At 39.9% G+C, this 15,706-nt stretch overlaps 1 protein-coding gene across 44 annotated transcripts in view; it reads right to left on the bottom strand.

Annotated features, from left to right (window-relative positions):
• Positions 1 to 15,706, bottom strand: part of TTC23 (tetratricopeptide repeat domain 23) — a 140,294-nt gene that overhangs the window by 116,129 nt on the left and 8,459 nt on the right. For 6 of the 44 annotated variants that reach the window (XM_081551280.1, XM_081551279.1, XM_081551261.1 and 3 more), the window contains exon 3: positions 1,990 to 2,071. The exons of the other annotated variants lie outside the window; for them this stretch is intronic. The gene's annotated coding sequence lies outside the window, so the exon portion shown is untranslated. The remainder of the gene's footprint in view (positions 1 to 1,989; positions 2,072 to 15,706) is intronic. 44 annotated transcript variants of the gene reach the window in all.

Raw genomic sequence — 15,706 nt, forward strand, 5'->3', positions numbered from 1 at the left:
AATACAGTATACTAATGCATATATATGGAATTTGAAAGATGGTAACGATAACCCTATATGCGAGACAGAATAAGAGACACAGATGCATAGAACAGTCTTATGGACTCTGAGGGAGAAGGTGAGGGTGGGACGTTCTGGGAGAATAGCATTGAAACATGTATATTATCATATGTGAAACAGAACACCATTCCAGGTTCAATGCATGAGACAAATGCTCAGGGCTGGGGCAATGGGATGACCCAGAGGGATGGGGAGGGAGGTGGGAGGGGGGTCCAGCATGGGGAACACATGTAAACCTATGGCTGATTCATGTCAATGTATGGCAAAAACCACTACAATATTGTAAAGTAATTAGCCCCCAACTAAAATAAATAAATTTATTAAAAAAAAAAAAAGCTAAAATAATCAAAAGAGTTGGTGCTGACATAGAACTGACATAAAGTTCAATGGGATAGAGTGGAGACCTGCCCTCCCCCCTCCAACTTGGACATTCCCAGACCCTTGGCTGCATCTCCAGGCTGGGGAGCCTGATGTGAGACCTAGAACCTTTACAACAGTGCAAGAACTTCTTTGATATTATTGCTCTGCAGTTTGTGGGTTGCCCACCCAGCGGGTATAGGATTTGATTTTATAGTGATTGTGCCCCTCCTACTGCTTCACTGTGGCTTCTCCTTTGTCCTTGGATGTGGGGAATCTTTCAAACTCACAGCCCCCTCAGAGTAGGCCCCCATGGAGAAGAGACCATGCTGCCAGCTCATGTGAGGGGCTGGCAGTTGGGGTGGCGAAGGTCCCACTGCCAGGCCCAGCGCCCCTGATCTGTATGCCCAGTGTGTGTCTCAGGCCAGGTTGCCAGCCTCCTCCCGCAGGAACAGGCCTGTGGCAGAAGCTGTACCTGGGAGGCATCTGGCTCCAGAGACCTAGTTTTGTTTTGTGACTCTCGATAAAGGGCCATACTGCCAGAAAAAAAAAAAATTCAATGGGATAGAATCGAGAATCTGGTTAATAAACAGTTACATTTACTGTCAGTTATTTTTTGAAAAGTATGCCAAGATAAATAATTCATAAGAGACTAGTCCTCTAATCACTAGTGTTGAAACAACTGGATAGGCACATGCCAAAGAACTGAGCTGGAGCCTTATATCATACCATATACAAAAATTAACTCCAACTGGATCAAAGACATAAAAGGAAGAGCTAAAACTATAAAAAGTTCATAGAACATGAAACTATGTATAAGCTTGGGTTAGGCAACAATTCTTAGAACACCAAAGACACACGTGAAAAAAGGAAAAAATAGATAAATAGGACTCCAACAAAATTAAAAACTTATTGCTCTAAAAGACAACCCATGAAGTGGGACAAAATATTTGCAAATATGTCATATGTCTAATAAAGGATTTTATTCAAAATACACTTTCAACTCAATAATAAGACAACAAATAACCAAATTTATAAAATAGGCAAAAACTCTGAATAGATAGATATTTTACCAAAGAAGATGTATGAATGGCCAATAAGCAAGTGAGAACACACCATTGTGTCTTCTTCCAGAGAACCAAAATTGCAACTGGCTGTTGAACAACCATCAGTAGGAAGACACTGAAATCTACCAAGAAAAGATACCCCACGTCCAAGGACAAAGGAGAAGCCACAGTGGAGCAGTAGGAGGGGCACAATCGCGACAAAGGCAAATCCTATACCCTCTGGTGGGAGACCCACAAACTGGAGAACAATAATATCAAAGAAGTTCTTGCACTATTGTGAAGGTTCTAGGCTTCACATCAGGTTCCCCAGCCTGGAGTTGCAGCCAAGGGACTGGGAATGCCCAGGGAATCTGACTTTGAAGGCCAGTGGGATTTGATTACAGGACCCTCCACAGGACTGGGGAAAACAGAGACACCACTCTTGACAGACATAAACAAAACTTTGTGCACACCAGGACTGAGAGGAAAGGAACAGTGACCCCACAGGAGACTGAGCTAGACCTACCTGTGAACGTTTGAGGGTCTTCTGCAGAGGTGTGGGTTGGCAGAGACCCACCACGGGGACAGGGGATCTGGTAGCAGTGTTCCTGGAAGATACATCTCAGTGTAAATTCTCTTGGAGGTTGCCAATGGCCCTACCATAGAGCCTGTAGACTCCAAGACTGGGTCACCTTAGGCCAGATAACAAACTGGGAGGGAGCACAGCCCTACCCATCAGCAGACAATTGGATCAAAGTTTTACTGAGCAAGATGAGAGCAGGACCAGAGCAAGACCCAGTTTTCCCCATAGCCAGTCCTTCCCATCAGGAAGTTTGCACAAGCCTTATCCACCAGAGAGAAGACAGAAGAAATAAGAACTACAATCCCAGCAGCCTCTAGAACTAATACAACAATCACAAAAAGTTAACTAAAATGAGAAGAAATAGGGTTATGTCACAGATGAAAGAATAAGATAAATCCCCAGAAAAACAACTAAATGAAGTGAAGATAGGCAACTTCCCAGAAAAAGAATTCTGAATAATGATAGTGAAGATGATTCAGGATCTGGGAGAAAGAATGGAGAAGATGCAAATGTTTACCAAAGGCCTAGAAGAACCAAAGAAGAAACAAACAGAGATGAACAATGCAATAGAAGGAATCAATAGCAAAATAACTGAGGCAGAAAGACAGATAAGTGACCTGAAAGACAGAATGGTGAAAAACAATGCTACAAAACAGAATATAGAAAAAAGAATGAAAAGAAATGAAGATAGTATCTGAGATCTCTGTGACAACATTAAATGCACCAATATTTGCATTATAACAGTCCTAGAAGGAGAATAGAGAGACAAAGAATCCAAGAAAATATTTGAAGACATAATAGCTGAAAACTTCCCCAACATGGGAAAGGATATAGTCAATCAAGTTCAGGAAGCACAGACAGTCCCAGGCAGGATAAACCCAAGGAGGAACACACCAAAACATAGTAATCAAACTGACAAAAATTAAAGACAAAGATAAATTACTAAAAGTAACAAGGGAAAAAAGACAAATAACATACAAGGGAAATCCCAAAAGGTTATCAGCCGATTTCTCAACAGAAACTCTATAAGCTAGAAGGGAACGGCATGACATATTCCAAGTGATGAACCAGAAAAACCTACAGCCGAGAATATTCTACTCAGTAAGACTCTCATTCAGATTTGATGAAGAAATCAAGTTTTCCAGACAAGCAAAATTTAAGAGAATTCAGCACCACTAAGCCAGTTTAACAACAAATGCTAAAAGAACTTCTCTAGGCAGGAAACACAAAAGAAGGAAAAGATTTACAAAAATAAACCTAAAACAATTAGCAAAATGGTAACAGGATCATACATATCAATAAGTACCTTAAATGTAAGTGGATTAAATTCACCAGCCAAAACATATAGACTGTCTGAGTGGACACAAAAGCAAGACCCATATATATGTTGTCTACAAAAGACCCACCTCAGACCTATGGACACTTACAGACTGAAGGTAAGGGGATGGGAGAAGGTATTTCATGCAAATGGAAATCATAAGAAAGCTGGAGTAGTGATACTCATATCAGACAAAATAGACTTTATATACAAAAAAAAGTCTTTTAAAACAAAGACTTTTATAAGAGACAAAGAAGGACATTACATAATGATAAAGGGTTCAATCCAAGAAGCAGATATAACAATTATAAACATATATAGACCCAATATAGAAGCACCTAAATATGTAAGGCAAATAATAACAAATATAAAGGGAGAAATTGTCAGTAACACAAAAATAGTGGGGAACTTTTAATAACCCACTTTCACAAATGTACATATCATCTAGACAGAAAATCAACAAAGAAACAAAGTCTTTAAATGACACTTTAGACGGGTTGGCCTTAATTGATATCTATAGAGCATTCCATCCAAAAGCAGCAGACTACACATTCTTCTCAAGTGCACATGGAACATTCTCCAGGACTGACCACATGCTGGGCCACAAGGTGAGCCTTGGTAAATTTAAGAAAATTGAAATTGTATCAAGCATCCCTAAGAAACACAAATATGTGACAACTAAACAATATGCTACTGAACAACCAGTGGATCACTGAAGAAATCAAAGAAGAAAATCTAGAGGGAAATGAGAACAAAAGCACACAGGTCCTAAACTCACGGGATGCAGCAAAAGCAGTCCTGAGCGGGGAGTTCATAGCAATACAACCTTATCTCAAGAGACAAGAAAAAACTCAAATAAATAACCTAACCTTACACCTAAAACAACTAGAGCAGGAAGAACATACAAGACCTAAAGTTAGTAGAAGGAAGGAAATGATAAAAATCAGAGCAGAAATTAATGAAATAGAGACAAAGAAAACAATCACAAAGATTAATGAAAACTAAAAGCTGGTTCTTTGAAAAGATAAACAAAATTGATAAACCTTTAGCCAGACTCATCAAGTAAAAAAGGGAGAGGACTCAAATCATTAAAACCAGAAATGAAAAAGGAGAAGTTAAACTGACTCCATAGAAATACCAAGGATCATAAGAGACTACTGTGAACAACTGTATGCCAATAAAATGGACAGCCTGGAAAAAAATGGACAAATTCTTAGAAAGGTAGTCTCCCTAGACTGAACCAGGAAGAAATAGAAAACAGGAACAGACCAATCACAAGAGCTGAAATTGAAACCATAATTAAAAACCTCCCCCCAAACAAAAGTCCAGGACCTAACAGCTTCACAGGAGAATTCTATCAAACATTTAAAGAAGAATTAACACCTATCCTTCTGAAACTGTTACAAAAATTCACAGAGGAAGGAAAACTTCCCAACTCATTTTATGAGACCACCATCACCCTGATACCAAAACCAGAGAAAGATACCACAAAAAAAGAAAATTACAAGCCAATATCACTGATAAACATAGATGCAAAAATCCTTGTCTAAATACTACCTATCTGTATCCAATAACACATTAAAAAGATCATGTACCATGATCAAGTGGGATTCATTGCAGGGATGCAAGGATTCTTCAATATCTGCAAATCAATCAATATGATACACCATATTAACAAACTGAAGATGCAAGGATTCTTCAACATTTGTAAATCAATCAATATGATACACCATGTTAACAAACTGAAGAATAAAAGCCATATGATCATCTCAATAGATGCAGAAAAAGCTTTTGACAAAATTCAGCACTCATTTATGATAAAAACTCTCTAGAAAGTGGGCATAGAGGGAACATAGTTAAGTGAAAGTTGCTCAGTTCTGTCCGATGCTTTGCGATCCTGTGGACTGTAGCCTGCCAGACTCCTCTATCTATGGAATGCTCCAGGCAAGAATACTGGAGTGGGTAGCCATTCCCTTCTCCAGGGGATCTTCTAGATCCAGGGGTCAAAGCCCCGTCTCCCACATTGCAGGCAGATTCTTCACCAACTGAGCCACCAGGGAAGCCCAAGAATACTGGAGTGTGTAGCCTATCCTTTCTCCAGGGGATCTTCCCAACTCAGGAATTAAACCAAGGTCTCCTGCATTGCAGGTGGATTCTTTACCAGCTAAGCTACCAGGGAAGCCCTCAACATAACAAGGGCCATATATGACAAATCTACAGCTAGCATCATACTTAACAGTGAAAAGCTGAAAGCATTCCCTCTAAGATCAGGACGAAGACAAGGATGTCCACTCTCACCACTTTTACTCAACATAGTTTTGGAAGTCTTAGTTACAGCAATCAGAGAAGAAAAAGAAGGGGAATCCAAATCTGAAAAGAAGAAATTAAACTGTCACTGTTTATAGATGACATGATCCTATACATAGAAGATCCTAAAGATGCTACCAGAAAACTACTAGAACTCATCAGTGAATTTGGTAAAGTTGCATATTACAAAATTAATACGCAGAAATCTGTAGCATTTCTATACACTAAAAATGAAACAACAGGAAGAGAAATTCTAGAAGCAATTCCATTTATCATCACATCAAAAAGAATAAGACACCTAGAAATAAAACTACCTAAGGAGACAAAAGACCCATACTCTGAAAACTGTAAGATGCTGATAAATTGAAGAAGACATAAACAGATAGTAAGATATGCCATGTTCACGAACTGGAAGAATCGATATTGTCAAAATGACTATACTACCCAAGGCAATCTACAGAGTCAATGCAATCCCTAGCAAATTACCAATGGCATTTTTCACAGAACTAGAACAAAAAAATCTCAGAATTTGTATGGAGACACAAAAGACCCCAAATAGAACAAGCAATCTTGAAAAAGAAAAACAGGGGTGGAGGAAACAGGCTCCCTGACTTCAGACTATACTACAAAGCTACAGTCATCAAAACAGTATAGTAATGGCACAAAAATAGACATATACCTCAATGGAACAGGATAGAAAACCCAGAAATAAGCCCATGCACCTGCGGTCAATTGGTTTATGACAAAGGAGGCAGGACTATACAATGCTGTAAAGACAGTCTCTTCAACAAACGGTGCTGGGAAAACTGCACAGCAACATGTCAAAAAAGTGAAATTAGATCATTCCTCAACTTCACACAAAAAATAAGCTCAAAATCAATTAAAAACCTAAATGTGAGACCAGACACTATAAAACTCATAGAGGAAAACAAGCAAAACACTCTCTGACATAAATCACAACAATATCTTTTTCGATCCATCTCCCAGAATAATGGAAATAAAAGGAAAAATAAGCAAATGGGACCTACTTAAACTCAAAAGCTTTTGCACAGCAAAGGAAACAATAAACAAAACAAAAAGACAACCCACAGATTGGGAGAAAATATTTGAAAATAATGTGACCGATAAAGGATGTCTCCAAAGTTACAAATTGTTTATGATGCTTAATAACATCAAAACAACCAACCCACTCAAAAAATGGGCAGAAGATCTAAATAGACATTTCTCCAAAGAGGACATATAGATGGTCAACAGGCACATGAAAAGATGTTTAACATTGCTAGTTATTAGAAAAATGCAAATCAAAACTACAATGAGATATTACCTCACATGGCTCAGAATGCCATCATTAAAAAATCCACACACACACACAAAATGCTGGAGAGGGTGTGGGGAGAAGGGAACCCTCCTGTTAGTGGGGACGTAAATCGATACAATCAGTATGGGGAACAGCATGGAGTTTTCTTAAAAAACTAAAAATAGAGCTACCATATGACCTTGCAATCCCACTCCTGGGCATATATCAGAGAAAAACATGGCCCAAAAAGATGTATGCACCCCAGTGTTTGTAGGAGCACTGTTTATAATAACCAAGACATGGAAGCAATCAAAATGTCCATCAACAGAGGAATGGATAAAGAAAAAGTGGTACATATATACAATGGAATATGATTCAGCCATTAAAAAGAATGAAATAATGAATTTGCAGCAACATGGATGGATGTAGAGAGTGTCATACTAAATGAAGTCAGTCAGACAGAGAAGGAGAAATATCATATGACATCCCTTATATGTGAAATCAAAAAAGATATGACACACATGAACTTTCTTACAAAACAAAAAGAGACTCACAGACTTAGAAAACGAACTTATGGTTGCTGGGGGAAAGGGATAGTTAGGACTTTGGAAAGGTCATCTACACACTGAAATATTTAAAATGGATAACAAGCCAAGACCTGCTGTGTGGCACATGGGATTCTACCCAATGTTACGTGCCAGCCTGGATGTGAGGGGGCTTGGGGGAGAATGGGTACATGTTTGTAAGGCTGAGTCCCTTCGCTATTCACTAGAAACTACCACAACATTGTTAATCAGCTATACTCCAATACAAAATGCTTTTGGTGTTAAAAAAAAAAAGAAAAAGAATTAAAAAACTTACCATTATTAGTCAGTAAGAAAATGCAAATCAACACTATAATGAGAATCACTTCACACCATCAGAGTGACTATACACAAAAAGACAGACATTTGGAAGTGCTGGTGAAGATGTGGAGAAGTTGGAATCCTCATACAACATTGTTGGAATGTAAAATTATTAATTCACTTTAGAAAGCAGTTGAGTAATTCTTCAAAAAGTTGAACATATAGTTTCCATATGACTCAGCAATTCCACTTCTAGGTATATACCCAAGAGAACTAAAAGCACATTCACACAAAACCTTGTAAACATCTTCACAGCACTATTATTTATAATAGCTAAAAACTGAAAGTAGTGTAAATGTTTATCAACTTCTGAGTGGATAAAACCAATGTGGTAGTGTCCATACAATGGAATATTATTTAGTAATATGAATGAGTGAGAATGGAACTGACTAAGATGGTGGAGTGAAAGTGAAAATCATTCAGTCGTGTCTGACTCTTTGCTACCCAGTATTCTCCAGGCCACAATACTGGAGTGCGTAGCCTTTCCATTCTCCAGGGGATTTTCCCAGGGATCGAACCCAGGTCCCCGCATTGCAGGCAGATTGTTTACCAGCTGAGCCACAAGGGGAAGCAAAACTCACCTCCACCCATAAGTACATCAGAAATACATCTAAATGAGGATGATTCTGACTGAAAATTAACTGGAGACCAAAAATATCTCTATATAAGCAAGGCTGTAAGAAAGATCCACACTGAATCAGGAAAGAAGAGAAGACATGAAATCAAGGCGGTACCTGTGCCCTTGAAAGGAAATTCAGAGGAAAGGGGAGATCACGTGAGTGGCAATCCTCCCTGGGGTGTTCATGGTTTGAGCAACAATATTGGGTGTCCCAGCCTTGGGGTCTGATACCGGGCAGGGAAGTCCCCACAGCTGGTTGGAGGACCAGTGGGACTAACAGGAGGGCTGTAGGAAGCCTGAATTCCACTCACGAGGACTGAATGCCCACTTGCTCGCTCCCAAGGCAGAGCAGAGGGAGCAGACTGAGGGCCGTGCAAGTATCTGGCTGGCTTCCCACAACCAGCCTGAACTGAGTGAACATTCCACGCTTGCTCTGGAGCCTAGCTGTGATACACAGACTTGGCTTAGACCTGAAGAACCATCAAGCAGGATAGGGGCAGCCACTGTCTGTGCTAACAGAGGAAGCTCATCAGAAGAGCCCCGTCTCTGTCTGTGGCTGGACCACCACAGCTCACATCCTGACACATGCTGAGAGCCCACACAGGCCCTGCCTGCTCTGTGGTGCGCCCATCTTCACACTGCGATGGGGGTGGTGGAGGCTGTGGGGAGGGCCCAGCTGTCACAGACAAAGGATGCTTGGGCCTGAAGTGGCACATGAGCACAGCAGCGGGCAGCCATTCCTGCTGCTTACAGACATCTGACCCCAGCTAGATGGCCGCGGCCCTTACCCTGACACGCCGAGTGACCGCACCAGCCCCTCTTGCTCCAGAGCAGCTCCGCTCTGGGGCAAGGCTGCCGGTGCTGGGAGGGAGAGCACACAGCTGAAGGGAACTGAGGCAGCCTGGACCTGAGCCTCAGGGTTTCCGCTCCAGCAACTTAAGACTTTCTCCTGCCTTCAATATGCTGGTGAAAGTCACTGAGCAGACGGGAAGCCTCAGCTCACATCTCTCTGATTCTCGCCACTCCATTTCTATCCAACCTCCTACCAAGATGGGAGCTGCAAACCCACCCTAAGCTAGACATGACTCGTGTTCATGTCAAATCCAGCTCTACCAACAAAGCCACCAGGGAATGCAGACTGCACAGGGATGCTCCCACATAAGGACACGCCTTCAAGACTGAAATAGGTAACTATTTCACCTAATTTCATAGAAACAGAGAAGTTAAACAAAATGAGAGGACAGGGGTATTTGTTATAATTTAAAGAGAAAGAGAAAATCCTTGAAAAAACTACAAGAGAAACATATAAACAGGTCACCATATAAAGAATTTGAAGTATTGGTAATGTTAGGTAGGAAGTTAGACAAGAGTGACAAGGGGGTGGCCTGGCTGAAAGAGATGCAAGCTGATCTCTAAAACCATCCCAGACACACCCAGAAGAGCTCACAGATATGCTACAAAAATAACCATAGAGACTTTTCCAACTCCTGCACATGGGCCCTAGGCACACAGTGGATACAAAATAAGCACAGGGGCTTCTCCAAGTAATCTTAGGCAACTAGGAACCCATTAAGGGTTTATAAAAACTCTATATTTGATTATAATAGATGTAGACTGAATTATGGGAAGACATAAACAACACAGACTGCTTTTATATAACTTACAATAGTTACTCAGCCTTGAGCGTATGCCCATGTGCACTCCACTTCATTGATTGGTTATGCGTACAAGCCCTATTTTGCCCAGGGCATTACCAAAAGGAAGAGTCTGGAAGTATAAAAACAGGGAAGCCAAGAGAGAAAAAAAGATTTCTTTGGGGCCAGCAACTTCCCATGTCTTGGGAGTGTCTGTCTAATAAAATATCTGTCTGCTTGAGCTGAACTGAGCTGTAACTTGTCTGTTGTTTTAACTCTTTAGTTTCTTGTTCCAAATTTTTGTTGCAACAAGGTAAGAACTAAGGAAGAGAAATAAACTGACCTGGTAGTAATAAGAATGCTAACTGAATAAAGAATAGATGAACAGAATGAGAATTTTAACATGGAACAAAAAAATATTTTAAAAACCCATCAGAACTGAAGAGTACAATAACTGACATGCTAGAAGGAATTAATAGACTACATGATACAGAAGAAAGTGCAAGTGATCTGGAAGAGAGAATAAAGGAAATCACCCAATCAAAATAGCAAATATAACAACAAATTCATAAAATAAGAACAATTTCAGGGATCTTTGGGGTAATAATCATGCTACCAATGTTCCCATTACAGGGTCCCCAGAAGGAGAAGAGAGAGAGAAGGGGGTTGAAGATGTATTTCAAGAAATTATAGCTGAAAACTTTACAAACCTGAAGGAAACAGATATCCAAACACAGGAAGCACAGAGGGTGCCAAACAAGATGAACCCAAATAGACTGATACCAATAAATGAACCACATGCACCACAGCCTTGTTTAACCCAATGAAAGCACGAGCCAAGTTGTGTAGGGCCACCCAAGACAGACGGGTCATGGTGGAAAGTTCTGACAAAACGTGGTCCACTGGAGAAGGGAATGGCAAACCCCTTCAGTATTCTTGCCTGGAGAACCCCATGAACAGTATGAAAAGGCAAAAAGATAGGACACTGAAAGATGAACTCCTCTGGTCAGTAGGTGCCCAATATGCTACTGGAGATCAGAGAAGAAATAACTCCAGAAAGAATGAAGAGATGGAGCCAAAGTAAAAACAACACACAGTTGTGGATGTGATTGGTGATGGAAGTAAATTCTGATGCTGTAAAGAGCAATATTGCATAGGAATCTGAAATGTTAGCTCCATGAATCAAGGCAAATTAGAAGTGGTCAAACAAGACATGGTAAGACTGAACATACACATTTGAGGAATCAGCGAAATAAAATGGACTGGAATGGGTGAATATAACTCGGATGACCATTATATATACTACTGTGGGCAAGAACTCCTTAAAAGAAATGGAGTAGCCATCATAGTCAACAAAAGAGTCCAAAAAGTCCAAAATGCAGTACTTGGATGCAATCACAAAAACGACAGCATGATCTCTGTTCATCTCCAAGGCAAATCATTCAATATCACAGTAATCCAAGTCTATGCCCTGACCAGTAATGCTGAAGAAGCTGAGTCAAATGGTTCTATGAAGACCTACAAGACCTTCTAGAACTAACACCCAAAAAAGATATCCTTTTCATTATAGGGGACTGGAATTCAAAAGTAGGAAGTCAAGAAAGACCCAGAGTAACAGGCAAATTTGGCTTTGGAGTACAGAATGAAGCAGGGCAAAGGCTAATAGAGTTCTGTCAAGAGAATGCACTGGTCATAGCAAACACCCTCTTCCAACAACACAAGAGAAGACTCTACACATGGACATCACCAGATGATCAATACCAAAATCAGACTGATTATACTGTTTGCAGCCAAAGATGGAGAAGCTCTATACAGTCAGCAAAAACAAGAACGGGAGCCAACTGTGGCTCAGATCATGAACTCCTTATTGCCAAATTCAGACTGAAACTGAAAAAAGTAGGGAAAACCACTGGACCATTCAGGTATGACCTAAATCAAATCCCTTTCGATTATACAGTGGAAGTGGCAAATATATTCAAGGGATTAGATCTGATAGACAGAGTGCCTGAAGAACTATGGATGGAGGTTCATGACATTGTACAGGAGGCAGTCATCAAGACCATCCCCAAGAAAGGCAAAATGGTTGTCTAAGGAGGCTGTATAAATAGCTATGAAAACAAGAGAAGTGAAAGGCAAAGGAGAAAAGGAAAGATATACCCATTTGAATGCAGAGTTTCAAAGAATAGCAAGGAGAGATAAGAAAGCCTTCCTCAGTGATCAATGCAAAGAAATAGAGGTAAACAATAGAATGGGAAAGACTAGAGATCTCTTCCAGAAAATAAGAGATACGAAGAGAACTTTTCATGCAAAAATGAGCACAATAAAGGACAGAAACAGTACGGACCTAACAGAAGCAGAAGATATTTAGAAGACATGGCAAGAATACACAGAAAAACTATGCAAAAAAGATCTTCATGACCCAGATAATCACGATGAGGTGATCACTCACCTAGAGCGAGGCATTCTGGAATGTGAGTTAAGTGGGCCTTAGGAAGCATCACTACGAACAAAGCTAGTGGAGGTGATACAATTCCAGTTGAGCTATTTCAAACCCTGAAAGATGATGCTGTGAAAGTGCTGCAGTCAATATGCCAGCAAATTTGGAAAACTCAGCAGTGGCCACAGGACTGGCAAAGGTCAGTTTTTATTCCAATCCCAAAGGCAATGCCAAAGAATGTTCAAACTACTACACAATTGCACTCATCTCACATACTAGCAAAGTAATGCTCAAAATTCTCTAAGCCAGGTTTCAACAGTACATGAACCATGCACTTTCAGATGTTCAAGCTGGATTTAGAAAAGGCAGAGGAACCAGAGATCAAATTGCCAACATCCATCGGATCATCAAAAAAGCAAGAGAGTTCCAGAAAAACATCTATTTCTGCTTTATGGACTATGCCAAAGTCTTTGATTGTGTGGCTCATAACAAACTGTGGAAAATTCTTCAAGAGATGGGAATAACAGAACATCTGACCTGCCTCCTGAGAACTCTGTATGCAGGCCAAGAAGCAACAGTTAGAACTGGACATGGAACAATAGACTGGTTCCAAATCAGGAAAAGGAGTACATCAAGGTTGTATATTGTCACCCTGCTTATTTAACTCATATGCAGAGTACATCATGAGAAACACTGGACTGGATGAAGCACAAGCTGGAATCAAGATTGCTGGGAGAAATATCAATAATCTCAGATATGCAGATGACACCACCCTTATGGCAGAAAGTGAAGAGGAATTAAAGAGCCTCTTGATGAAAGTGAAAGAGGAGAGTGAAAACGTTGGCTTAAAATTCAACATTCAGAAAACTAAGATCATGGCATCTGGTCCCATCACTTCATGGCAAATAGATGGGGAAACAGTAGCAGACTTTATTTTTGGGGGCTCCAAAATTACTGCAGATGGCGACTGCAGCCATGAAATTAAAAGACGCTTGCTCCTTGGAAGAAAAGTTATGATCAACCTAGACAGGATATTAAAAAGCAGTGACATTACTTTTCCAACAAATGTCCATCTAGTCAAAGCTATGGTTTTTCCAGTAGTCATGTATGTGAGTCATGGATGTGAGAGTTGGACCATAAAGAAAGCTCAGCGCCGAAGAATTGATGCTTTTGAACTGTGGTGTTGGAGAAGACTCTTGAGAGTCCTTTGGACTGCAAGGAGATCTAACCAGTCCATCCTAAAGGAGATCAGTCCTGGGTTTTCATTGGAAGGACTGATGTTGAAGCTGAAACTCCAATACTTTGGCCATCTCATGTGAAGAGTTGATTCACTGGAAAAGACCCTGATGCTGGGAAGGATTGGGGGCAGGAGGAGAAGGGGACGACAGTGGATGAGATGGCTGGATGAGTTTGGGTAAACTCCGGGAGTTGGTGATGGACAGGGAGGCCTGGCGTTCTGCAATTCATGGGGTAGCAAAGAGTCGGACATGACTGAGAGACTGAACTGAATTTAAAGGTAATCAGTCCTGAATATTCATTGGAATGACTGATGCTGATTCTGAAACTCCTATACTTTGGCTACCTGACGTGAAGAACAGGGTCATTGGAAAAGACCCTGATGCTGGAAAAGATTGAAGGCGGAAGAGAAGGGGATGACAGAGGACGAGATGGTTGAATGGCATCACTGACTCAATGGATATGAGTTTCAGTAAACTCCTGGAGTTGGTGATGGACAGGGAGGCCTGGTGTGCTGCATTCCACGGGGTTGCAAAGAATCGGACACAGGACTGAGTGACTGAACTGAGCTAAAGTGAAGAAATATTGTGACTAAAATGGCAAAATTTAAAGAGAGAATATTAAAGGCTGCAGGAAGAAAACAAAGAGTCATATACAAGGGAACCCTCCATAAGATTATCACTTTATTTTTCTAAAGAAACTTTGCAGGCCAGAAGGAAGTGGTGTGATATGCTCAAAGTGCTGAAAGGGAAAAAATCTGTTTACTAGGATATGCTGTTCAGTAAGATTAGCATTAACAATTGAAGGAGAGATAAAGAACTTCTAAAAGAAGCAAAAGCTAAAAGAGTTTATTAGTAATAAAGCTACCTTAAAAGAAATGTAAAAAGGTCTTCTCTAGGTGGAAAAGAAAATGTTACAACAAGAAGTAAGAATCTAAAGTAAGAATCACTCAGTCCCATCCAGTTGTTTGTGACCCCCTGGTCTGTAGCTCGCCAGGTTCCTTTGTCTATGGAATTCTCCAGGCAAGAATACTGGAATGGATATCCACCCCCTTCTCCAGGGGATCTTCCCAATCCAGGGATCCAAACTGGGTCTCCTACATTGCAGGCAGATTCTTTACCAACTGAGCCCCTAGGGAAGCCCACGAATCTATAGGAAAGGAAAAAAACCACTAGTATAGGCAAATATATAGTAAAGGTTGAATAGCAACCACTTAAATAAGGTAGAATGAAAATCAAAAGCAAGAAAAATTGTAGAATCAACTACAGTGATAAGAATCAGTAAAAGGATAGAAATGAAGATACGACATCAAATATGTAAAATATGACATCAAAAGTAAAAATTTTCAAGTGGATGGAGAGTAAAAAAAATGTAGATCTTGTAGAATGCATTTGAACTTAAAGGAATAGCTTTAAAAAAACATATAGATATAGTTGTAGGTTAATATATATAGGTAACCACAAATAAAAACCTATAGTATATACACAAAAACTAGAAAGGAATACAAGTGTACCACTAAAGAAAATCATCAAATTACAAAGGAAGTAATAAAAAAAAAAGAAAAAGAAGAAATAAACAGAGAAGTACAAACAACTGGAAAACAACCAATAAAATAGGAATAAGTACATATCAATGGTTATTTGAAATGTCAATGGACTAAATGCTCCAACCAAAAGACATAGGGTAGCTGATGATAACAAAACAAGATACATCTATATGCTGCTTATAAGAGATTCAGTCGAGAGCAAAAGACACACACAGACTGAAAGTGAGCAAATGGAAAAAGTTATGGAAAACTCATATCAGACAAAATAGATTTAAAAACAGTCTATAAAAAAGATAAAGAATGGCATCATATATTGATAAAGGGAAAAGTAAAAAAAGAGGATATCACACTTCTTAACATA

The sequence above is a fragment of the Giraffa tippelskirchi genome, chromosome 12 (assembly GCF_054371585.1).
Source record: "Giraffa tippelskirchi isolate mGirTip1 chromosome 12, T2T-mGirTip1v1.2.pri, whole genome shotgun sequence".
Taxonomy (NCBI): domain Eukaryota; kingdom Metazoa; phylum Chordata; class Mammalia; order Artiodactyla; family Giraffidae; genus Giraffa; species Giraffa tippelskirchi.